The sequence below is a fragment of the Scophthalmus maximus genome, chromosome 7 (genome assembly GCF_022379125.1).
Source record: "Scophthalmus maximus strain ysfricsl-2021 chromosome 7, ASM2237912v1, whole genome shotgun sequence".
In the NCBI taxonomy this organism is placed as follows: domain Eukaryota; kingdom Metazoa; phylum Chordata; class Actinopteri; order Pleuronectiformes; family Scophthalmidae; genus Scophthalmus; species Scophthalmus maximus.
This window is the reverse complement of record NC_061521.1, coordinates 4,475,677-4,502,571: the sequence shown is the minus strand read 5'-3', so window position 1 is coordinate 4,502,571 and position 26,895 is coordinate 4,475,677. Positions and strand designations below refer to the sequence as shown.

General features: G+C 42.2%; 1 protein-coding gene across 2 annotated transcripts in view; it reads right to left on the bottom strand.

Annotated features, from left to right (window-relative positions):
* cadps2 (Ca++-dependent secretion activator 2) overlaps positions 1 to 26,895 on the bottom strand; it is a 218,154-nt gene that overhangs the window by 178,206 nt on the left and 13,053 nt on the right. The window lies entirely within an intron of this gene.

Sequence of the window (26,895 nt, the reverse complement as noted above, 5' to 3'; positions counted from 1 at the left end):
AAGCTGCAGATTTTCTGTATATCTTGAATACAGAATTGGCAGCAGCAATCATGGAGTTTTGTCAACTCTGGCTGTAAAAGTTCATTTTGCGGTTTCACTTTCAGATACCCAACCTACAAGCTGTTTGACATAAAAATGTACAAGCTTGAGTCAAAAAAAACTGGCATTGTGGCTCAGAAAAAAAGAGGAAACAGATGTTACATGACTGATGGAATCCGTCAAAAGCGTATTCTTTTTAATGGCTGCCTGTGAATCGAGCCAATGAGGTGGAAAAGCTTTCCAATGGGTCGCAGCAGGCAACGAGAGCAGAGGGAGGAGAGGGAAGGAAGGAAGGAAGGAAGGAAGAGAACACGGACGACGGAGACCCAATAAGAAAATACAGAGAGAAGGACGTGGAGGAGGAGGAGAGGTGGATTCACGAATGCAGAAAGGGAAGGATGAGATTGAAGTGAGAGGACTGGGGAGAAGGGAAATGACGGCTGTGACTTCACCAGTGCTGGGATAAAAATAGAAATGGAGCGCTGCCTCAGCTCGTCCGCCGAGGCCATTTGAATCAATCGGTCATTACTGTGCAGGGGAAGTTGAGGTCTTTTATTAGATTAGAGCATCAAGAGAGCCACAGCCGTGGTAACGGCTTCAAACAACTTCATCACCAGCGCAATACATCCCAAAGTCAAATGTCGAGGCCTGACACGAACCCAAGATGTCATGACATTTAATGAACCAACAAACCCACATAAGTCAGAGTACAGTCCACGAACCACCAGAGTGGACGGTTTATGAAGTGACTGTACAGCCTCAGGCATTTGCTGCTACACTTATTTCAGCTGCTGTCATGTCCTCGGCATCAGCATCAGAAACCCAAAAAGGAGGGGAAATTCATCTTTCATGCTATGCTGCTAAGTTTAGTTTCTGCATTGGCATGTGAATCTTTCTCATCTGGAAACTATATTTGAAAAAGTTCCTTCAGGGAGCCTTGCTATGGTCTGTAGCCACAACAGACAATAGCTTATGTTCCAGAAGAAAAACATCATTCAAATTCAGACAGACATTTGTGAACATTTTAAACACAAAATGCTGCTAAACAGTCCGCTGTCTGTCATATGGCTTCAGAACGACCATCATTACACTGTTGCTTATTCACAGTGCTTGTTTTAAGCTACCCTTCAATGACACCATTTCCCATAAGCCTATAGATCATGACAAAGACAGGGTTCATTCAGATATGTATATAATAAGAGTATATTCATGAAACCTGTAGTTTTTTCTTTGAATGCTCACCAAGTACACATATTGAATGAGAGATTGCATAGAGTTACAAGGGCTAGAAAGTTTCTTCAGGTCTGCCATTAACAATTCCTTTAGAATTAGTCGGCCCTTTTAGCTCCTCACAGTTCTACAAATAAGTATCGGTGCAAAATATTAAGATGGACATTATGAAACTGTATTGCAACAAATGAGACTATGGCCACCACCATACTCTAGTTAATTACTGTAAACACTGTGTCTGCCTATTGGTCTCTTTGATTCTGTTTGACCTTGATCAAAGCAGCTTCAGGTGTGATGTTTTTAACATGTTAAAATTAACCTTGTCATAAAGAAATGTTTTGTTGGTATTTTTTCAATGTGTCACAGAAATGTTAACGGTGAATGGTCGGTGAACAAACGTCAGTTATCAGTGAAAACCAAGAATAAAATTTACATCCTACTTGAAGTCTTTATTTAGTCCAGTCAAACCCACAGGAGTTTCTGCCAGCTCATGTAGACTGTTCCACTGTCATAATGAAAACAAAAACTTCTTACTTAACTAACTTAACTGCCAAAACAGACCACAAACCAAATCATATGTCAAGCAGCCAAGAATTACAGCCGTCACAGAAAGCCATGTTGAGAAAGTTATTCTGACCAAAGAGTTTGGCACTACTTTGTACTGCAGTCAAAAAAGGCATAAAAAAAAACCAACTAAACATATTAGAGCTAAAGTTATAAATTCACAACAAGGACTGATTTTTAAACCTCTGTACTTTTGTTTTTGTTCTCCAAAATGGTGAACCACAACAGAGGGTGAAAATATTTTATTTAGCCCTGTTCCATATTTACCCTGTTTGTCTGCATATACCAGGGAGCTACACCTCCTCTGTGTGTGTGCGTGCATGCGTGCGTGCGTGCAAAATGACTCAACACATGAACAGATTTTCACCAAACTTGGTAAGTTATCTACAGATGATTAACTTTAGGAGTAGAACGGGCACACGGGACAACACAGTAAGCAGGGCCGATGTTAAGACAGGGTCTGCCAGCCTGTTGAGAACTGTATTCTTGATGCATGAGTGCACACAGCGAACATTTATGCTGAATCCTGCCTGTTGAGGACAGTAAAACCTTTTTGGACGTTTAACCGGTCACCGACACAGGTGGAATGTCTCCCAGTGCTGTCAATGACCAGTCTGACGGGGACAGAGACACACACACACACACACACACACACACACACACACACACACACACACACACAGAGGGAGTGTGGGGGACAAAGAGCACTGTACACAGCTCTACAGTACAATGTAGCACCAAAAAACAAAGTCAGTCATCTTTTATGTTAGTGATGTATGTAAAAGATATTAGTATCATGATGAAACTATGGCAGGCCACCACAGTCTAAGTAAGTAATGGTAGACACTGCACTGATGTACATAGCGCACAGAGGGTATACATTATGACAACCTGCCTAATATTGTGTAGGTCCCACTTTTGCCATCACAGGCTGAAGACACAGGCTATCCTTCTCTCCCCACATACATCAAGATGGCGCCGTTTGAATGGCAAGTTACAGAAGCTTCGATCTTTTTTCTCGGTTTTGGTGTGTTTTTGTGTGTTATTCATGTCCTTTTTGCCTCTAGTCTCAATCGGACGTGTGCACATAGCGATGTGTATCTGGTGAGACTAATGGTATGGTAGACTGTTTTTTTACTGTTCTGTGGACTACTTCAGACAACTTTGGGAGACCCATTCATACACGGCTCCATTGTTTACACTCGGGGACAGCTGTTAGCACTGTGTAACACGAAGGTACTCCCCGTTGAAAAACCAGAGATTCCAGCGGAATTGAGGAGACGGAAGAGGGGATGCAGAGCTGGAGCGAATTGCCGGGAGAAGAAAAGGCGTTATAAACTGTACATTCCATCGGTTATCATGGGGAATGTGAGATCTCTCCCCAATAAGGACCCTAACCAGGTTGCAGAGGTAGTACCGGGAGTGTAGCATCATGTGCTTCATGGGAAGTGGATGAATGAACTGACTCTTGACTTGCATGTCATGGTGGAGGGCTTCCAACTCATGAGAGCGGACAGGGGAGCGAAGGAGAGTGGTAAGAGAAAGGGCGGAGGGTTGGCGGTGTATGTAAACAACAGATGTTGTAACCCGGGTCAAATCAGTGTGAAGAAGCTTGCAGGCTGCAGCAGCATCAGCTGATGGGGGGATGTACACACTCATCGCGATTACATGTGCGAACTCCCTCGGCAGGTAATATGGCCGAATGCTAAATGCTTTGAGTTGCTAGCATTTAGCATTCTGCTAAGTGGTCTGTTGGGGCTTTGGAAGCACTGAGAGGGACAGAAAGAGATTGAATAGGCTGGTTAGGAGAGCCAGCTCAGTCCTGGACTGCCCTCTGGACACAATTGAGGAGATGGGTGAGAGAAGGATGTTGGCCAAGCTGACAATCCCTCTCACATATATATATATATATATATATATATATATATATATATATATATATATATATATATATATATATATATATATATATACATATATATATACACACATATATACACACATATATATATATATATACACACACATATATATATATATATATATATATATATATATATATACACACATATATATATATATATATATATATATATATATATATATATATAATATTTACGCATTATTAATAGGGCTGAACTATTAATCGCATTTGCGATAATATTGCGATATGATAAAATGCAATTTTTCTAATCGCAAGGGGCGCGATTACACGGGTCACGTGATACGCGAGCGAGTGGAGCACTCGGCGCAAAGAAAAAACAGCAGTCACGCTGCACTTTAATAGCCTCATGCTCGACAGAACAGTCGGAAAATGATACAGCGGAGACTTTAGAATCGAAGAGGAACAGCACGTTGGTTGTGTGAAAGTTCTTTGGTTTTAAAAAGGAGGATGGTGCGCAGCGTCAGGTGTTGTGCAGAACATGCCATGCTACCGTTGCTACCGTTGCTATGGGGCAACACCACCAACCTGTATCAGCGCTTGGCACAGCGCCAGCGCCAACACCACCGCCACGGTTGTAGGCGCCGCGGTGTACTGCCAACAATCAGTGACAGTAGTGACGAACACAGAACCACACCTCGGTTGTTTGAGACTGTTACTGAAAATGTCTCACGTGGCACCGTGAGGTGACGAACACCACGACTATTCCCTTGTTAAAAAGACAGACTGCTAACAGAGATATATATATATATATATATATATATATATGTATATATGTACATATCTTTTTGAAAACAGTTTTGTTCCTGTATTTTTAATTGTATTTTTGATACCTTGCGTGATACTTTGCTGCTGTGACAAGTGAATTTCCCCGAGGGGCATGAATAAAGTTGTCTATTCTATTCTATTCACTGAGTCTTGGGCACCCAAGACCATGTCGTAAGTTGACCCAACAAGACCTGCAGTTTCAGAGATGCTCTGACCCAATCGTTGTCAAAGTAGCTCAGATCCTTATGTCTGGAGATCCATTTTATTTGCTTCCAACACAACAAATTCGAGGACTAAGTATTCTCTTGCTGACTAATATATCCCACTCACTGACAGGTGCCATTGTAACGAGGTAATCTGCGTTATTCCCTTCACCTGTTAATGATAAGAATGTTATGGCTGATCAGTGTTTTCTATTCTCAGATCAAGATTCCAACAACAATTTTGCCAATTTGATACTGTATTTTATTTTCCAAAGTTCTGGTACGTCTGCTTGTGTGACTTTTTTGTTCAATGACAGAAGTCACTTTTAAGGCTGCTACTAGAGCAACTATTACTACAATGAACATTTCTACTACTACTGTACTACTACAGGACACGGTTCAACATTAAAGTTCATGAGTGTAAGTGACTGATATGATATGAATGAAAGTTAAGAGATTCCACCCCTGACAGTGATGTGATCAACTAAAAAGAAGCTATAAAATCCAACAAAAAAAAAGCCCTGAATCACGTGAGCTTGCAGTTTAAGCCTCTTTGAAAGAAGAGAAATGTTATCTAAACCAGTTATTTCCTTGTTAGATTTTATTTTCTGTGTAAAGTTGAGCCTTAGTTTTTTTTTACCATTACAGACAGACAGCGTTTGTTAGTTGAGTAAAGTGTGACCCGCTAATTTAATCACATTTTTGCTAGGAAAAAAATGTTTGAAGTTGTGGTTGTGAAAATAAATCCTTAAAGGGTAACTGTGACTGTTTTGATTGAGAATAAGCATTACGTGTTGGGTAGGCTTTATTGCTGTGCATTTTTATTCCTGTAGAAAAATGTGTTGCGTTCTAAAAATAGATTTAGAAAAGCCAGTACTCGATTGGCCGTCGAGGAATTGATAAGATCCCTCGATCTTGGAATTTACTACTCATGCCCATCCCTAATGGTAAGGCCACATCTAGTGAGCTCATGAGAGGATGAAAGCAGAGCAACTAGCTGAACATTAATTCTTATGTCAACAAACACGCATAAACACAATGGCTATTATCATCATGAGTACTGACAATGGTGTGCAGAGACACACAAACCAACAGCAACTAAGTAACTAATTATAGTGACAGCGGATACAACAAACCGTTGTAATTTTAACTGAGGACAGTGGCACACATGGAGGAGAAAAACTCGCTCGCATGGTTTTATGCATGCGGATAGTGTGCAGAATAGAAATGCTCCTCGCAAGTGTGTTATATGCTCGCAGTGCTGATCTGCTCTCTCTTATTATACGTGCGCGAGTTTCGAAACTAAATGAACACCATACTAACATGTGACATTGTTGATAATGAATGCAACTGAGGTTGCGGACATGCTGTACGCACTCGACTGGCTGGGCCTCCGTTACACATGCTCAACAAAACAAAACATACAAGAATTAAATCCCCCTTACAAATATTCGTGCTTGGTGATATTCTGAAAAGCTGTGCAGTGATCAAGGCTGATGGAACCAGGTACATTAGGTAAATTAACCGCAATGTCTGACAGTAGGTGGTCCATTTCTGATTTTATCGTTCAATCGCACTATAGACTGTTCACGTTACAGCGCTTTACTTGGTTTAAAAAATTATATTTTAGGTATTTAATATGGTCTATTGGTGAAGTAGCATTGATCACTTTGAGAGGGGGTACAAATTTACCCCTAGCATTTCTCTTGGATCCACGTTATAAGAATTGTGCATTCTCCTTAGGTGATACAATGCCAAGGCCAAAGAAAGGCTGAAAGAGGATGTGGATGTAGGTGTTACAGAAGAGACCATTGAGAGAGCAGGAACCTTGCCATAGCTATATAGAGGAGATGTTGAGTTCTCTGCTAGGACCCCACACTACTGATTTATTGGCCAGAGCCAGCCTTGAGGATGAATTATATCTGTACCTCAAGGAGCAGTGTTTGACAAGAGTAAGGGAGATCCACTCCACTGACCGAGACTGAAGGGTGCTGCCAAACAAGCAAGAAAATTTCTTAGCTCACCACCTCCATCTGTTCCGAGTGAGAGCAAGTCTCATTCCTTTATGAGAGGAAGAGAAGCAGTCTTACTAAAGAGCATGCTGAGCAACTCTGCTTTCTTCATCACACCCTGGTGCTGCTGAATTGGGACTACTAATTGAAAAATGTTACAAGTCACAAATTCCCAGTGTACTTATTTTATTTGTTTTAACTTCAGGGAACTATATCATTTATTTCTTTGTTTGTTCATTTGTTCAACTTTCTAATAATGCTGCTGATGGCTCCCTGCACTTTTTTTTGTTAAGATGAAGTTAAAAAGTTTTGTGAAATAAACATATGCTTTAAGGCATTTGTTCAAAGTTTTTTGTTAAGAGTTTGTGTTATTCTAAATGTTATCGGTTAAATATCGGTTTCAAATATCGGTTATCGGTCTCTTAGATAAGTAATGGCCGGTATCGGTATCAGCCCAGAAAAAGCCATATCAGTCCTGGTTTCATGCACTTTCAGGATTGATATATCCTAGATGGAGTTTCAAGGTAAACCACGGTATCAAAAAGCCAAGGTTCTAAAAATAATAACATTTCCCGTCAAACCGTCCCGACGGTATGAACTGTCTTTAAATTCCCGTGCGCTGCCCGTTTTTGTATGAGCGAGCGAGTGAGAGAGAGAGATAGCGGAGCGGTGAGCCGTTTGTTTGGCTAACGTGCAGTGCTGGTTGCAGTCTGTCTCACTCTAATAAATGCCACAGCGCCATAAGTTTTAAGAAGAGGTCTCGGTGCGTCGGAGCGAGGCGGAGCTTCGCGACTACAGTGCGGTCTGGACACAGGCTGCTCCGGAGAGCCTGATTGGCCGACTCACCGCAGCTGTGCTAATGCTGCACCAAGCACTGCTCCACTGAGCCGGCTCTGCTCCGCATCTCGTCTCGTCTCTTTCCTCCAGCTGAGAGCCAGAACCATGCTCACCTCCACCAGTGTTTACAGAGATCCTCACTAAGGAACAAAAGAGTGCAGTGGGGGGGGGGGGTTCAAGAAAATAATTCAATTATGCTCTATATGTTTACATACAACATTCACTAATGTTCCAAATGTTGTATATGTTATTTAGAAATAAAATACATCAATGACAAAATGTAAATATTATTTATTTTTTTTACACAGAGATTTTACAATAGCACATTTTAGAGGTGCGCGTTACTGCTGTATTTCTGCCCAAGGTTATCATACCGTGAAAATCTCATGCTTAATCCTAGATATTGGACCTTAATGTTTTTTTTCGGCCCTGTGGGCTCAAACCTAACCCCCCTCCCTCTGTGTTACACTGATATACCCACCCAACTGCTCAAAAACGTTTTGACCTGGTTTTGGATTACTTCTACCTCCCTGCTGTATTCACATGTTCACACATTCTTGAAACAATAATGAGTCTCCGGACCAGGCAGGTGATTCTGCATCCTAAGGAGTGTGTAAATTATTTCCAGAACATAAAATTGTACTGCTGCTTGGCTCCAAAAAAAACAAACAACACCACGAGGACGGTAAACAGAGAGGAAATATTTGGAAATATCCAAGCGTTTGATGTCAACGAGGCCAGTGTGGGCAGCTGCTACCGCAAGTTTTATACTGTGTGTGTGTGTGTGTGTGTGTGTGTGTAAATGTGAAGCACTATGTGTGCTGTGCGCATATGTGTGTGCCGTTATCAGCTGCGAGCAGAGCCGCTGTGGGGGAGAATCCGCTGTGACAAACCTGGGAGACAGTTTCCCTCAACAACCAAAGTGAAGTCTCTGTCTTCTTACGCTCTCATCATCTCAGTTCTCTCTCTCTGCTGTCATATAAATTACGAGCTGTGTCATTCATTTTTGCTAATTTTATTTGGGAAATACATTTATTCTTTCTTTGTTGTTCAAATCGGTCTCATGTCTGTGTGTTCAATACAGAACAGCACCCAAGACGTGGTTAGCCTAGCTTGAGATAAAGACCTGATGCAGGTGGCAACACAACCTTGTTCTATCTTTAGTTGAAAAATAGACCTACCAACATGTCAAAAGCTCACTAATCATGTTGCATTATCTCTGCCTACTCTTTACACAAACAGATACATAAAAGCCACAGTTTGTAGTTTTGGGGGCAGTTACCAGCTGGAACTGTTCCCTCAGTTGGTGCATTTACCTGAAGTCTTTTGGTCACAGTGAACTGCCTCTGTACCACTGGACCAGTACAGAGCCCCAAACCAAAACCATGCCGTATCTGGTAACCATCTATATAGATATAGAACCCAGTGTTTTCCATACATTGACTAAACAGTGGCGGCCTGCCATAGTCTAATTTGTTGCACCATAGACTCATAACAAACCGAAAATATTTTTACACACAGAATTGTTCACACTGAACGCGACGCGAATAATTCGATCAAATATAGATTAAATACAAAGTCAATGTCACGACTCAACTAGACACGTATTTGTGTGTTTTTGCACTGTTACTTCAGCAGAGCAGCTCTCAGTCTGTCACCCAGCAGCACACTGCTCCTCACGTCGTACGTGCGCTCATGTACACACGCGAATAACAGGCTGAGGGAAGCGGAGTGCCCCGCTGTGTTCTTATTAACATTACTAGTGAAGTGGATGCAAGCGCGTACATTACGGGTGGGACACAGGGGACTTTTTCAGAAAGCAGTATTGGACCCCACCAATTTTTACAGTCCAAAAACTAACATTATATTAAAATAAACAGGAGAACTTGCAGGCACTAGGACCACGCCTCCCTGCTGCCCTTATACATATAATATATTGTGGCGTTCCAGGCCCGACACTGCGGGGGCTGGCTAGCGGAATGATGAGGACACAGAGTGGCTGACGTTTAACCGGAGAACAGGGCTTTATTACCCTCTTAAACAGGCTAAGGGTTGGAGGAGTGCCCAAAATAACAAAGGATGATAGCCGAACACTAGCTGGCTCTCTACTGTGGTTAATCGACAGGTGTCTTTCCCCTCTCTCTTCCGTCTTCCGCCTCCGTTTACTTCCGCTGTTCCCGTCCCATCCTAAACTGTCCTATCAGACTGAACTAGGGCACTCCTTCCCCCCACAACTCCCCATTAATCCCCCCATAGTCTGGCTAGGTCGCTACACGGCCCCCCTTCCTAATTCCTCGTCCTCGAGGGAGAGCATAATCTTGAAAGCGACCTTGAAGGCGCCGTTCCCTCTGTGACCTCCGTACTCCCCCATCCAACGGAGGAGTTCCCGTCGTTGTAGCTGGGTTCCTTGGCACCACGGGCCCAAGCGGAGTCACCACCTCTCTTTGAGGCACATCCTGCTGCTGTCTCGGTGGGGTCCTCCCGTGGCGAGGTGACCTGACCCGTGCCCTGGGGGTTGTCACAGGGACCAAAAGGCCTCTGACAGTGGCCGACTGGGCAACCACATCTTTCATGGGAGGCCGGTTGTTTGTATCCAGCGACCCCATGACCATTCTAAGGTCAGGGTCCCCCGCTTGCAGCTCACCCCAACCCCTAACCTCATTGGGTAATATGGCTCGACAGATCATCTCCCCCGTCTGTAGGTTAGCTGCCTCTCGTTCCTCTTTCCGGTAACAGTGGTGACAGCCTGGGGCACACGGTCGGTGGGAGAGGCTGTCTGCATTTGTGTGACTCTCACCGGCTCGGAGCTGTATGGTGAACTGAAAAGCCTGGAGTTGTTCGATCCATCTGGCGACTTGCACTTCAGGCTCTTTAAAGGACATGAGCCACTTCAAAGCAGCATGATCGGTGCGGATGGTGAATGGTAGGCCGTAGAGGATGTCCTTGAAATGGTTTACTGCATCAATCAATGCCAATAGTTCTTTGCGCGTGACACAATAGTTCCTCTCCGTCTTATCCAAGGTATGACTGTGGTAAGCAACAACCCCAAGGCCTGTGTTGCTAGCGTCCGTATCAAGAATAAACGCCAAGTCAGTTTTCGGTGCAACCAGCACTGGATCTTCACATAATGCTTGTTTCAGCTCAGGGAAGGCTGCATTCTGTTGTGGTCCCCATTCGTAAGGTGTGTCTTTGCGCATTAAGTCGAACATGGGGGCAGCTACAGTGGAGAACCCAGCCACAAAGCGCCTGTAATAGGACGCGAGTCCTAAGAACGACCTCAGCTGGTGGATGTCAGTGGGTGTAGGCCATTCCCTGACGGCTGCTACCTTATCTGGCTCTGTCAAGATGCCAGCTCCACCGATCCGGTGAACCAAGAAGGAGACCTCTCGCCGCAGAAAACTGCACTTCCCCGGGTGAAGCTTAAGGCCCGCACGCCTGATCAGCTCCAGCACCTCCATCAGGCTCTTAAATGCTGAGTCAAAACATGGCCCATCGACAAGGAGATCATCCAAGTAGACAAGGCAGCGTTCAGGGGGCATACCCACAAGGACCTTCTCCATCAGCCTTTCAAATGTGGGCGGGGCGTTGCGTAGCCCGAATGGCATGGTGGTGAACTGCCACAAGCCACGACCTGTAGTGAAGGCAGTCTTGGCTTTGTCCTCTGGGGCCATGGCCACCTGCCAGTACCCACTCTGGAGGTCCAATGAGGAGAACCATGCTGAACCAGCCACGTAATCCAGAGACTCGTCTATTCGCGGCAGTGGGTATGAGTCCTTCAGTTCTGTCATACAGTGGTCGGTAGTCCACGCAAAACCTCGGGCTCCCGTCCTTCTTAGGAGCCATCACGACTGGCGACACCCACGGACTCTCTGATGGCTCAATAATGCCAGCGTCCCTCATCTCTTGTATCATCTGCTCGGCAGCAGCTTGGCGGGCTTTGGGCAATCGTCTAGGCCGCTGGTGGATTGGTTGGGCATCCCATTTTGATAAAGTGCTGGACCAAATGTGTCTGGCCGAAGTCATTGGGGCCAGTGGCAAAACTGTGTCGATACTCATTCAGGAGATCCCATAACCTATCCTGCTGTTCAGAGTTTAGATTCTTCTCCCAGATGCCTCGGACAGTTCTACCGGCTGCCGACTCATTCCCAGGGATGGGGACTACTCTTGCAGTCCGTACGACAGCTTGAGGACGGGACTGGACATGTGTGTCTGGTTCTGGGGAAATGAGGTTGTCGTTGGACAGGGGAAGAGGGCTTTCTATAAAAGGTGCCTCCCATTGTGGAGGACTAGGAGGACATGGTGGGTCTCTCCCCACATCCCTGCTCTCAACACCACATTTCAGAAGTGGGGGAATCATTAAGGAAGGGGATGAATGTCCCGTCTTTGAGCAAGGTACGTGCCTGGAAGTCTAGCGAAACCCCGGCCGCACACAGAAAGTCCATTTCCAGTAGACAGTCCTCTCTTATTTCAGTCACCCAAACTGGTTGGCAGGCTGAGTAGGTCCCTAATCCAATCCAAGTTTCCCAGGTCCCCAGCATGGGAGCCTTCCCTCCGGTAACTGTGGTGAGTTCGACATCGGTTGCGTGTGCTCTGGTCCCCCTGGGTGAATGAGCGACGCAGTTGAGCCTGTATCCAGCAGGGCTTGGGTTCATTGGCCACCAATCAACACAGGCACTCTACAGCAGTCGGCGTTGAGTGTGTTACGGGGGAGGAGAGCATGGGTGACAGGGTGGTGCAACGCTTTTGTAACAGGTTGCGTGTCATTGTCTTAGGGGAGCAAAGGGTGGCTCGGTTCGCTCCCCTTTACACCGAGCCCTGAGCGTTTCCCGGCTCCTGCAGGGCACAATCAGGCACTGTGTAAAGGCGCCATGTGTGACCTCTTTGGTGGCATTTCCAGCAGACCAGGTTCTGTCTGTCGTCCGGAGACATCACCTTGCGTTCTGAGCCCGTGGGGAACGAGGTTGGTCCAGGTGGCTGAAGGGCTTGGGTCTTAGGCCGTACAGAGACCTGTCTGGGTTGGAAGTCTAAGCCTTCTGTGAGTATGTCCTCCACTGCCAATGCTTTATGAAGTGCGGCCTCCAAGGTCTGTGGGTCAGCGAGTCGGACTTGCTGGCGCAATGGAAAAGGTAAGAGACCGCGAATGAAGGCTTCTTTAGTTAGCACCAAGCATGTTGCGTCATCAAAGTCAGGAAATCCCCTTTGTGCAAGGTAACGCAGCTCAGCCGCAAACACCCCTAACTTTTCTCCCGCACTCGCTCGTTGAACCTCTGCCGCATCACAACTGCAGGAGTGGTGCTTCCAAAATGCCTCTTTAGGGCCTTGGTTATAGCTTGTGGGTTTCCTAGGTCGGCTGCTGTCACATCCAACAGTACTCTTCTTGCCTCTCCTTCCAAGGCTGAGACTAATTGAACAGCCCTTTCAGATGGAGACCAGTCATTGGCTGTTGCTAGCAGCTCAAACTGGGCGCAATAGGTTTCCCACGATGTGAGGCCGTCATAACGTCCCAATTTTATGCGACTGCCCCTGGGGGCGGAATCTAGGGAAGGTTTTTGGAGTTTACCCAGGGCAGCAGTAAGTGCGGTGGTCAGAGCCGGAACCAGGTCAGCTTGTTGGTTAGCAGAAACAGCCATGGAACTAACGGGGGCAACAATCGGGGGAGTAAACCTGTCAAGCTTTCTCCTACGGTAAGTATCTGTCTCCATACCCTCACTGGAATGGTGATTTGGTTTGGGAAATGGCGCGTCTACGGAGACCTCAGCATCCGTCATTAGCAACTGCTGTATAAGCATCATCGGCTATGGCGGTGTATGTGCAAGATTGCATTGTCGTTGTTTGCTTCAATAACATCGGCCTGGCTTCCAACTTCAGGTGGTTTAATTACACAGCCTTGTGATTCTCCCATCATAGACATTATGCTCCCTTTAGATTTATTAAGAAAATGTCCAAAAGCACGCTCCATTGGACCACTCATTGTCTACATGAAGTCATGTGTAGGTGTATCAAACTGTACAACAACTCCTAGTAAAGGCAGGGAGGACAATAGAAAAGGACAATTTATTTCAACCTTCATTTGCACATCCATTTTCCCGTTTTGCACTGTCATAAGCTATTTTTTATAGTTATAGTTAAATATTTAATTTAATTTTGTATTTTTATTTTATGTAGGATGATGTATGTTTAATGTGTGTATGTTTGTAAATGCTGCTGGATGCCTGAATTTCCCTCGGGATAAATGAAGTATCTACTAAACTACTAAACAAGGTGTCTTTCCCCACTCCTTTCCCCGAACCTCTATCTTCCGACTTCCGCTGTTCCCGCCCCATCCTAAACTGGCCTATCAGGCTGAACTAGGGCACTCCTTCCCCCCACAACTCCTCATCAATCCCCCCCATAGTCCGACTGGGTCGCTACAATATATACACATTAGGGCTGGGACGACTTGTCGACGTAGTCGACTACATAAATTCCTCGACTCAAATAATTTGCGTCGATGAGTCGCCCCAAACAACCAGATTAACTCTTGTCCCATACTCCAGTCCAGTGGTGGCGTTTGATTCGTTGCAGAAGGCTGCGAAGGCTTCAAGCTCTGTGTTGCAAGCACTCGTACTGCGGTTTATGGCGCTGTTGTAAATTGTGGTAGAGATTCGTCATTCTTGAACTTTTATTTGCAACCTGTTTGCAGGATTCTCTACACATCTGATACTTGGAATCCATCTCCAAATGATCGAGCCAGTATTTGTAATAATCTTCGCAACATAAATATCGATGTACACGATATTGTCTTATACTATATTGTGTTTGAAAATATCGCTATATTTCAAAAACTCGATATATCGCCCAGCTCTACCAAGGAGTCAAACGCACGCGCGAATCAGAGGGCTCGCTACTCAAAACCCCGTGGCGCAATGAAAGTGAGGGCCGGCGCGCGCCGGCTGAGGTGGGATCCTGGCCCCGCGGGGCTCCGGGCGCACCACCGGCCAAAGAAATGACTCGTTAGATTAGTCGATTAATCGAAAAAATAATCGCTAGATTAATCGTTTGAAAAATAATCGTTTAGGACAGCTCTAATACATATATATATATATATATATACACATATGAAAATTTACTTCATTTCTTTGAAGAACACAAAATATATGTATGATAGTGAAAATGAAATGAAAATCCTAATACAGAAACAATTATGGTCTTTAAAAATATGAGGAAAAAATCACCTGATATATTGCAATATCCTCAGGAAATAATCTCTTAATCTTATACAAATTGCTACTTTTTCTCAAAATCCCTGCCTTTATGAAGTTTAATATTTATGTTGATTTTAATTAATTGTTTGTTTTAGTTAAGTGTACTGTGCTGTTATTGTTTCTATGCAAAATGATATTTTCAAAGAAACTACTTTTCTATCTTTTTTTGTAGTGTCCACACATATATAGGTTGTACAGCACACAATTATTTACAAGAGCATAAAGTCCTTCATAGATCTAGTATCCTAAATTGCTGTCACATGCGTTTTGTTCTACCTCAGGTAGGCCTTTGAAATCAAGTTTTTGAGGCCTGTGGAGTTGCTGGTTTCAGTTTTCTTTCTGAAATGGCCTGCAGAAGTTGAGCTGCAGTGACTGATGCTGCGCTGCTGCACAAACAGCTGTTCACCTGTTTAATCAAAGTCAATATATATAGTATATATATATATGTATATACATATATGTATACTGTATATGCTGTATATATTTTTTTGAAAATTAATTAAGTGAATCATGTGAAGAACACAAAATATATAATTATGGTCTTAAAAATATGAGGAAAAAATCATCTGATATATTGCAATATCCTCAGCAAATAATCTGTTCATATACACAATATACAAATTCCAACTTTACCTCAGAATTCCTGCAGGTACCAAGTTCAATATTTATGTTCATTGTAATTAATAGTTAATTTTAGTTAATTGTACTGTGCGGTTATTAATTTTTTTGCAAAGAATGATATTTTCAAGTCCACCCGCATAGTCTATCAAAGAAGAAAGAAACACCTAATAAGTTCTCCTCCAAACAATCCCTATTTGCCCCTGCTGTCCATTGTCGACTAATATACACTGAAGAAAATATATACACAGCATTTAGGAAATTTTTATATAAATTTATGATGAGAGGTGAGAATTTCTTTTGCTTTGTATTTCTTTGGTAGAAAACATTAATAAGAATTTGTCTTGAAAATCTATTTACTGATCAACCAGTGAGTAGTAGGAAAAACAAAGGATGGGCTAGATGGGCATGGCTACGATAAAAAGTGTCTATACCGACTCCCGGGAAATGGTCGGCAGAGGGTAGACGTGTGTTCGCCCCCTGCTCCCTTACTTTTTCAAAAATATCCCTGACTTTTCCTGCTTCTCCGCAATCTTTACCTCGGCTACACATAGAAATCAATACCCAGCGGAACATGGCATCTAGAGACGCGAAGCAGCGCAAAAAGAACGGCTCCAGTAAAGTCAAAGCGGCAGCCGGCGACGTTAACATGGCGGTGCTAACTGAACTGCTTGAGAACCACAAGGCAGAGCTATCGGCGGAGTTCAAGTCAGCGATCTCAACCCGAATCTAAGCTCGACCTGGTACAAACGACCGTATCCAACCACGGACAATGCATAACTTCCCTGGAGTCTAACGCGGACTTGGTCAGTGATCGCATCACGTCTCTGGAGGCTACGTGCACGGAGCTAACCGCTACCTGTGCTAAGCTGAAGGCTAAGGCTGCGGACCTTGAGGCTGGAAGCCGCCGCAATAACATTTGCATATTCATAGGTCTTCCTGAGGCAATTGAGGGGCCGCGGCCAACTACTTTCTTCTCAGACTTGCTTTGCGAGCTCCTGGGTGACAACATTTTGCCAACTCCCCCCAGACTCGACCGGGCACATAGGTCTCTGACGGCAAAACCGAAGCAAGGTGAGAAACCGAGGCCTCTGTTATTATCCGCTTCCACAACTTTCAGACCAAGGAAAAAGTGATTCGTGAGGCACGTAATTCCAAGGCAAACCCATCACTCTCTATGAAGACTACCCCCCTGAAATCATGGAGCAGCGGGCCGTTTACAGAGAGGTTATGGGGCAACTCTACAATCTTGAGCTCAGACCTGTCCTCCTATACCCAGCCAGGCTGCTGATAACGGCAGCTAACGGGGACAAAGTTCGACTCTCTTCGGTGGATGAAGCCAGAAAATACATTGCCAAACGTGCCAAGTAAATGCAATTCGGACACTCCTCTACGGTGCCTAGTGGACTCATTTAAATCTAATTTACAATAGAACCAGGCTGCCTAATTGGAGCTATCCGAATGATGTGTGCCAGTTAATAAGCTAAGATGTGAGCAGTATATGTTTTCTAAAAGTTTTATTGTTGTATTTCCAATCACAGCCGTTCTTTCAAATAGTATTTTAGTTTTTTTATATTTATTTATTTTTTGCTCTGCAACTGCTAAGTAAAAGTCAAGCTGCCTCTCCACTCAGGGATATGTTAACATTTCATAGGGAAGGGAGCACGGGCGGACTATCGATGGGACGAGCCCGGAAGGTTTGTATCCAGAGGGATACCCATGTTAAGTGTTCCCACTGGGTGAAGTATGAAAGTTGGTGTTTGTATGACTGCACCCCCCCCCCCCCCCCCCCCTTTTTTATTTTCTTGTGTTTTGGGGGTTTTTTGTCTGTTTATTTTTTCCCTTCTCCCCTTTCCTTTTTTTCTGTTTTTTTTATTTGTATGATTATTAGTCTTTTTCCTTCCTTTGCATTGCTTGTTCCTCGCAGCTGGTCTTGACTTCCTCCATTTATCTGCTCATATTTTTACAGAATGATACCACAAGTTAAGGACCATGTCGTTGAGTGGTAGAAAGGTACAATTTATTTTCTGGAACGTCAAAGGGATGGATAACCCAACAAAAGCCAACAAGGTAGTTACAACAACTAAGGGGTGAGTTATGCTTTCTACAAGAGACACATCTCCGTTCTTTTAATATCCTATGCATTAAAAGACCATGGATGGGTCATGTATTTCACTCGAGTTTCTCGGAGAGGGCCAGAGGGGCAGCGATTAGTATTAACAAAGGCGTTTCATTTGAACAAAATATTACTAAAAATTTATCACCAAATTTTTTTCAACTCTACCTAATCTGAATGACCACCAAATTAAAATCGCCGGTGATTTCAACTTTATAAAGCCTTTTCCTCTGTGCTGGCCCCATTTATGGTGAGAATGTTCAATGATGCGCTCACCAAGGGCAACCTACCACCTACCTTGCGAGAAGCATCAATTTCTTTATAACTAAAAAAGGACAAAAGACCCACTCCAATGTGGTAGTTACAGACCGATCTCCCTCTTAAACGTTGATATTAAAATACTATCAAAAGTGCTGTCTAACCGTCTACAGAAAGTCATTGCAGATCTGATTAACCCAGATCAAACTGGCTTCATACAGGGAAGACAATCCTTCTTTAACACCAGGAGACTCTTCGACATAATTTCTTCCTCCACCTCGGACTCTCCTGAAATCGTTCTCTTACTGGACGCTGAAAAAGTGTTCGATAGAGTAGAATGGGAATATTTATTTTATACATTAGGAAAATTTGGCCTTAACTCTGATTTTATCGCTTGGATTAAACTTCTTTACACATCACCGGTAGCTTCAATTAACATTAATGGAATAAGATCTGAACCCTTCCCACTGCACTTAGGCACCTGCCAAGGACGCCCCCTATCACCGCTGCTTTTTGCGCTGGCTATCGAGCCCCTAGCCATATGGCTCTGTACAGAAGAGAAGTTTAAAGGAATTGAGCGTTCCGGGGTATCCCACAAGCTTTCCCTGTACACAGATGACCTTTTACTCTACGTGTCTGACCCCACTACCTCCCTTCCCACAATACTAGCTACACTAGAAAAGTTCGGAAAACTCTTGGGTTACAAACTCAACATCGGCAAAAGTGAATACTTTCCTATCAATGCTGGGACAGAAAGACTGCCACGACCTCATTTCCTTTTAAGGTCACAAAAGGGTTCAAATACCTTGGGATTTTTATAACTAAATCTTTTACTGACCTCTTTAAAAATAATTTTCGGCCTTTAGTGGAGCGCTGCAAACTGGACTTATCCAGATGGTCCTCCCTTCCACTCTCCCTGATGAGATGTGTAAATTTAATTAAAATGGTGGTCTTACCACAGTTTTTGTATCTGTTCCAACATATCCCTCTCTTTCTTACCAAATCTTTTTTTTCTCTACTTGAACAATCAATTAACTCATTCTTATGGGGCAACAAACAAGCACGAATCAGGAAAACAACCCTTCAGCCTCCAAAGAAGGATGGGGGTCTGGCTTTACCTAATTTCCGTTACTATTATTGGGCCTGCAACATCAACAAAATCCTTTACTGGAGCGCCAATGTGTCACCAACTGATCGGCCGTCGTGGGCTCAGATCGAGGTGTCATCCTGTCGTTTTTCACTTTGGTCCATAGTTTGTCCCCAACTGCCGCTTCCACATAAACACTCAGCTCAGAATCCGATTGTATCGAACACACTCAAAATCTGGAGACAATTCAGGAAACAATTTGGCCTCCACACAACTACAACCCTAGCACCAATCCTTCATAACTACTCATTCCTACCATCCTGCTCTGACCCAATTCTTCAGGCTTGGCACGACAAAGGTTTGCGATGTATTAAAGATCTCTATGCTGGTGGCATTTTCACTACGTTTTCTGCTCTCTCCTCTAAATTTGGTCTACCAAGCACTCACCTGTTTCGATATTTTCAAGTTAGACACTTTGTACAAAATCAATTCCCACAGTTCCCGCATTGCCCCACGGACTCTATAACTGACTCTTTTGTCTAATAGATACTGGGCAAAGACGGCTTATATCAGTCAAATATAAAAACATTTTTAAGATTAAGCAAACAACTTTAACAGTGCTGAGAGACACTTGGGATGCTGACCTCTATCAGACGACCGATGGAGACAGATTCTCTCTTTGGTACATACGTCCTCAATCTTTGCTAGGCACAACTTACTGCAGTGTAAAATAGTACATAGAGTCCATTTTACTAATGCAAAACTTGCAAAAATTTACCCCAATCGATCCGACGCATGCAACAGGTGCCAAAAAACACCCGCTGATTATTTGCATATGTTTTGGACCTGTCCACGTCTGTCAGAATATTGGACTGCCATCTTCAAAACACTTAGTGAAACAGTGTCTGCTGCCCCTCTTATAGCTCTCATGCCGACACCAGTCACACCCAAAGCCTCACGACGCATAGTAGCATTTACCACTCTTTTGGCAAGAAGACTTATTCTCCTCAAGTGGACCAACTCCTCTTCACCCACTCACAACAGATGGATACAGGAAGTCCTGCAAAATATTAGGCTAGAGCGGTTAAGGTTTTCCCTCAGAGGTTCCTTAAAAGCCTTTCACAAAACTTGGCAACCCTTTGTTGAATACATTGACACTCAGACCATAAGCGAAGAATGCAACTGATTAACACATATTTCTCTGTAAAGGCAGTGTCCAAAGATGACCTGAACCACATCAGTTTGAGGGACATCTCTCCTGTTTGTTTCATTAGTATGTAAATAAATGAGAAGGGTATAAAATAATTGATTTTACAATGTGATATCCCTTTTTTATGTCTTTATCTATTAAATACCAAACATCAACTCTCAATGGGCCACTGTCATTTGGACAAATTTAACACATTTGGATCCAAAACTATTAAATCCATAGCAGTGCGCAGGAGAGCATGCAGAAGGAGAGTAATAAGAAACCAACACAGGCAGCTGTTTCAACAAAAACATAGAAAATATGTAGAAAGTGTGCATCACAGCTATTAAGTCATCCTTTAAGAAATAATGTTGCTAAAGTCCAAAGAGTAATGTAAATTTGGGACTCTAGGTTTTTGTTCTTATCTTTGTTCATAAGCTCACTGTCAAAGCTCCATTGTCAGAGGTTCCTTGAATGCACCAACAAGTTTTCAGGACAGCCTGGATAGGTTCATTCTTCTCTCAACACAGATCTCAACACTAGAGACAGAAAGAAATTCTCTTCATTTCCACCTTTGACCAATGTGCTCAATACAATTAACAAATGATAATTCATAATATTTGATGAGCTTTTAACATTTTGTGCTTATTATAACACCATGAGTGAATAAAGTTAGGCCTGGGCGATATGGAAAAAATCTAATTACGATTATTTTTTTCATATTGATAGATATCCATATAGATCACAATATAAATCAAATCACTTTTCTTTGTGAGATGTGAAGATATCATAATATTTAAACCAAAGTAAATTTGGTTTAAATATTACTTATTTTCTGTTAGAAGTTGAACATGACAAATGTACTGAAGAACATTATACAATTGCTGCTGTATAATGCAGTTGTATAAATATACAACTGCAGCAACTGCTACAAGTGCTTTCAACACAGTTTACAGCGCACGCTTCTACTTTGCTTATTGACGGACTTTAAATAGCCTAAAAAACATCTTTTAAACAATGCCGTCATCTTTTGAGCCTTGCGCTATCGCTATCGCTTGAGTTAATATTTACTGTCTCCATTTTCTCTTTTATCTCGGTCTCACTCCTGACGTACGGCTGTGCACAACCGCAGAAGCCCGTATAATATATTTCTATCGGGGAAAAGTTACTTTGCGATAATTATCTTTATCGACCAGCACAAAATGAAGGCTAAAGCTCCATAAGATGTGAGTTCTTCTGATAACTGACGAGCACAGGTAATTGAGAGGTTAAAATGGGAGTGACTTGGATCTGAAGGATTCAGCCATGAAAAGCAAACTGATTGCTAATACAAAATTTTCAATTTCACAGACAGATGTCTGCAGAGTCTTTGTCCTTTTCCTGTACACAGTTAACAGTTCATGAGAACACAAAGGAACAATAGAAGCATAGGACTGTGCAGGCTGATGCTTATTAATGCCACATATTATCATATTGAAATGCTACATTTCAATACCAATTCAATTTCTATGAACATGAGGCTTGCGATGGAGACATTGGTTAATAAAAGGAAAATCTATTGTTTTGTTTTGAGTTTTAATCTGCTCATCTGGGGGTTGATAGACAGCTGGTGATAACTGAGCATTTAAGTGAAAAATTTTGATTAAAAGAATATCTGCGGCCCAGCTGGAGCTCCACTTTCAGCCTCAACATGATAGAGAAGATTCCTGTAAAAGACAAAAAATGATAATTAAATAAAAAGAATCAGACTGTGCTGACACACAACAGCCCAAACATGTGACTTGGCTAGTGCTCACGCTCAACTGCCATGGAAAGTATAATGACATTGAAAGAGAACTAGAAGAGAACAGAAATCTGCATGTGTTTATTTATGTGTTGTATTTCATGTCAATAAGGATAAAGCCAATGAACTTGAGGGAGACAGACTTTTAAAAAATAAGTCAAAAATCTACGCATTAGATTCCAAGCTATCCTTAACTTTCGAACACAAGAAGCAACCCCCCGTCACGCCACCCATTGGTTTGTGAACAGCCATTTGAAACCTCGAGTTTAGCATTTTGGCCAGCGCCATCTTGGTTTTTGGAAACCAGAAGTACAGTACATGTAACCATATTGGAGGAGCAGGGGGTTGGGCCTGACTGACTAAAGAACACTACACGTCCACCTACACCTGCGCCATTCACCTTTTCAACGGTACTAGCTGTCAATCACTCGGTATCCACCATAATTTACAAGATGAACATCATGCTGTATTGAAGAAAACCTTGAAACTGGCGATTGAGACCATAAACCCCTCAGGAAAATGTTTGCTGACGTTATAAATCAAGTGAGGGTTAGTCATTTTCTCATAGACTTCAATAGAGCAGACTTCTTTTTGTAACGAGTGGAGTCGCCCTCTGCTGGTTATTAGAGATACAGGTTTTAGGCACTTCCACATTGGCTTCACTTTAAAAACGCCTAAAAACTGCAACCTTTCAGATGATCACCCAGTGTCATTTGTGCCTTTTTAACCACTGTGCAAATGTAACAACTGTGCCATTTGCTCCAAATTACCAATAAGCTAAGAGTAGATGTTTGTATCATGTTAGCTTGACACAGACACACTGACCATGTGCAGGAGTGTATCTGTGTTTGTTTGTGTCTGTACACACCGTCAGCATAAACTCGAAATGTTTTGCCAGGGCTGTTGCATGGCCTATGAACTGAATATGGTCATTTAAACATTGAGCACAGAAAGTTCCCCCTGTTTGCTTAATGTTGTGTGGTTCAGGGTCTCGTCAAACACATATCCTGATGCCCCTCTTCTTCTTCTTGCTTTGTGAACAGGGCCTGGCTTTAACAATCATTATTCTCGAGCCAGTTGTCAATGTTAAACTTTAATTTTCCTTCTTCCATAAACTAACAAGCAGGCTGGCTAGCATAGCATTGTAATCTAAATGTTGAGGATTGGCAGAAAATAGATATTGCATACACACCAGAATGTGATGCGACTAATAAAACTTCAGAATTATAGACAACTTGATGATCTAAACTCTTCATCAAGTAAATGTGTGTTTTAAACATTTGAAGACTTCTTAGGGACTAGAATTGAGGATTGATATTTTAAAGTTTAACCATTAACTTTATCATAAATAACATCAAAAGAAAACACAAAAACAACCAAATATATAGAACTTAAATTAAGAAAATATATTTTTTTTATATATATATATTTTTTCTTTTCTGCAGTTTTGCTGTAAGAAAGTTTTCATATCTGAAGACATAAACCCAGATTCAGGCTCATATCGGCTCATTTAAATTGGACAAGCGATAAATTGGTCAGGCTCTATTAAGGACCTACAGCCAGTCAGTAAAAAGCTGCCAGATTGAATGACACATTTCCTCCAGGAAACCTCCTTCTGTTGAAAGATTGAAGGCATCAAATTGTCAAGCTACAATCAGCTACCCGGACGGATTTTTACTTGATTCACCTATGTTTTTATTTATGATGGATAACACTCAATGATGTCGTTTACAAGTTTAGCAGTGAGAACGGACTCAGGGTTGTTCCTGAGAGAAGCAGCTGATAGATATTTAAGCAGCTGCAGCCAAAACTGAGAGTTTTTATTCAATAGTTTGATTACTTCGGAAGGAAGCCTCAACACAAAGAAAACAAACACAAACTGAAATTACAGACACAAGACCATTCTCATAAAGACAAACTCAACACCTAAGCAAGTCCCCCAAGCCTGCAACTCAAAATCAAAGCAGTCAAACTGCAATCTTTTGTCTTTAGCAATCTAAATTTGCACACATACATGAAGGCATAAAAGTCCCATGAGCCTTTGCGGGTAAAAGACCGAGCGGGACGCCGTCACAACAAACGTGCTGCGTGCGGAGCAGCCTCTGGGGACTTCATTAGTCATCAGAAGCACAGAGCGAGCCCACAGGCTGAACCAGCTGCCACGCAGGGACACAACGCAAGCCAATCTACCCGTCAGTACCTATTTTTATGGTCGTAAATATCATCGGACTCCAGATAACAGTCAATGTCTTGAGTCAGGGCAGCGTGGAGTTAACCCCCCTGTAGCCTACTTTGAAATATAACCCTTTATTATTAGGAACCTGCACAATCTAATCCAATATAATACAACTGCCTTGACATGGTAAACCATTAGGCCACTGATATACAGTTTTTTAGACATTGAGGTTTATTCAATTATGTTTTAGCATTGAGATTGTAGAGAGAGATGATGGACTGCATTGTATTGTGTATCATGTATGTAAACAAAGATTTTGTAAAGGTGCAATATATTTCCATCATTGTTTTGACCTGCATTCGATTGTACAGGTGTACTTGATAAAGACATGAAGGACCAGAAATACAAATGTAAAGGATTCTATCAGCATTAAACTGATTCCCAGGAGACAATTGCACATCACAACCCCTGAAAGTTCTTATCATGTGCAAATGTACAGTACAATAGTTGTTGTACTTGTCAAAGCTTTTTGCAGAAAGAAGCTCTGAAAAATCAAATGGACGGGTGCAGCGGACAGTTCAAGTTACAGCTTCAATATAACACATTTACTCAAAGTCATCAGTGTTTAATGATGCCTGAACACAAAATGTCATACAAGAGCTTAGCTACTGCTCCACCTCCACTATTGTAGAATGCCACACATTACATTATTTTACATTACATTAATTTTGCTGACGCTTTTGTCCAAATTGACTAACAATCATCGAGGCAGGTACAGTAGCATTAAGGGCCGTGCAAATAATCTGTTTTTAATCTTGCGAACAGATTTTTTCTACAAAGTAGAGTAGTGGACAAATTCAAATCTCAACCCAGCTTCTTAGCTGAGAAATTTCATGGTAATTCATTCCATAGTTGAGAGATTTCACTGAATATACTTACAAAATATTTGATGTAATGGAGCTACATACTTGACTCAAAAAGTAATCAATTACAACAGCTAATAATTATTGTTACATGAAATTCATTTTAATTTTGCAGGACAAAATGGAATTATCTAAAAAGACTTAACTATAGACTCAGAGAGCAAACAAAATAAAGGTATTGAATTTTAGTGAGTTCTCTGCAGCTTCAACACACACACACACACACACACTCACACAAACCAGCTGCAGATTCTGACAGGGGATGCTGACATATAGGAAGACGTCTGAATGACAGAAACAGACACTGGGGCATTTTGAGTTTCTCACCTTAAAAACTAAACTGTGCATTATTTTTTCCTTCTGACGAATAAATGTAGGCCCGGTTAAAAAGAATAAAGAAATAACTTAACAGTTAATGAAAGATTGTGATTGTTAACTATGACAATGTTTACAAACCCTCTCTTTCCCCTCTTCCTCTGAAAGGAAATAAGCAGGAGGAAAAAAAAATTCCCTACTGCCGTTTTCTACATCTTTCCTGCCAGGTGTTTCCTGGTCGTAACTCTCGAGACCTCTACTTTTTTCTCACCACAGACACAAAAACATGCTGAATAAAACACACTGACTGATACAGTTCAGTTTGTTGACTGTGTCAAAGCAGATGAAAGGGGGGTGAGATATTGACAAAGGATATATAGATGGTTGCACCTTGGCTGGCTCAGACCTACCGTTGACAGCTGAAGCTTTCATTTGTTCTTCACATTCTGTGTGGTGGTTAGTTATAAGATAGTGAAACCAGATAGTTGTTGAGCTGTCTTTAGAAGTAACTGATTTCCAACAGCGTCTCTAATTTGCTGTCTTTTCAGCATCATTCAGTCAGTGGCTTACCTTTTAGAATTAGGCCCAGCAACTTCAAAAGTAATGGCAAACTGTAGACCAGTTTTAAGAGACATTGACAGGTTTTGTTTTCTCTACATGAACCGCTTAAAGGGGCCGTAAGCAATTAGAAGCAAAATACGTTTTGTAAAAATCAACGAATATTTCCTCACCATCAGGTAGCTGTCGGTAGGTGCCTCTTGTCTCTGTTTAAGCTTGTCATGCGCAGACTGCTATGTTAGCTTCACTTGTAGTGCAGTGACCATACATGCATATTACTTATACCACAATGCATCTCAACGCACATTCATATCAGTCTATCCTACCGGACTGCAAGACACAGAGACTCCAAAATTCCATTTTTAATTGGTTTTGGCAAAGTGAATGACATTCTCAAAAATGACACATCACAATTAAGATATGATTGTATAAACATACCACACACACCAGGTCCGTGGGGTTTACACTGTGTCCACTCGTATACATTCATTCATTGAGAGTGCAAGTGAAACTTGTTTGCTCTACATGTATCAAACTCTTGGAAAATGGGTCTCCACAGTGACTCATTGTTAGTGTTACCCACCTTCAAGAGAATGGTGATATGTGATAACATAATTTTATCCTGTTATGGTTTAACAAAATTGTGTAAAAAAATGTTTTACAAAAATGTATGACTCAAACGAAACAGTAATAAAGTAATTTTTATTGAAAGTTTTTGAATTACATGTGAAAAAGTATTACGTTTATATTTGTATTAAACTAAGAAATGCTAAAAATATAAATTTGTCCAATACTTTATGCTCAATTATGTCTAAGACTAATGAAATTCCATTAGCCTCGGCTGTACTTTTGTGTACACTGCTAATTAGGAAAATGTTAGCATTCTAAGACGCATTCAACTTCAAATTCAAATAATAATATCAACCGAACCAAGTACGGCCTCACAGAGCAGCTAGCATGGTTGAAGACTCTCAGTCATGTGGACCAGTGCCTGATTAATCAACCAGTTGTTTCAGCATCAAACCATTCTGTG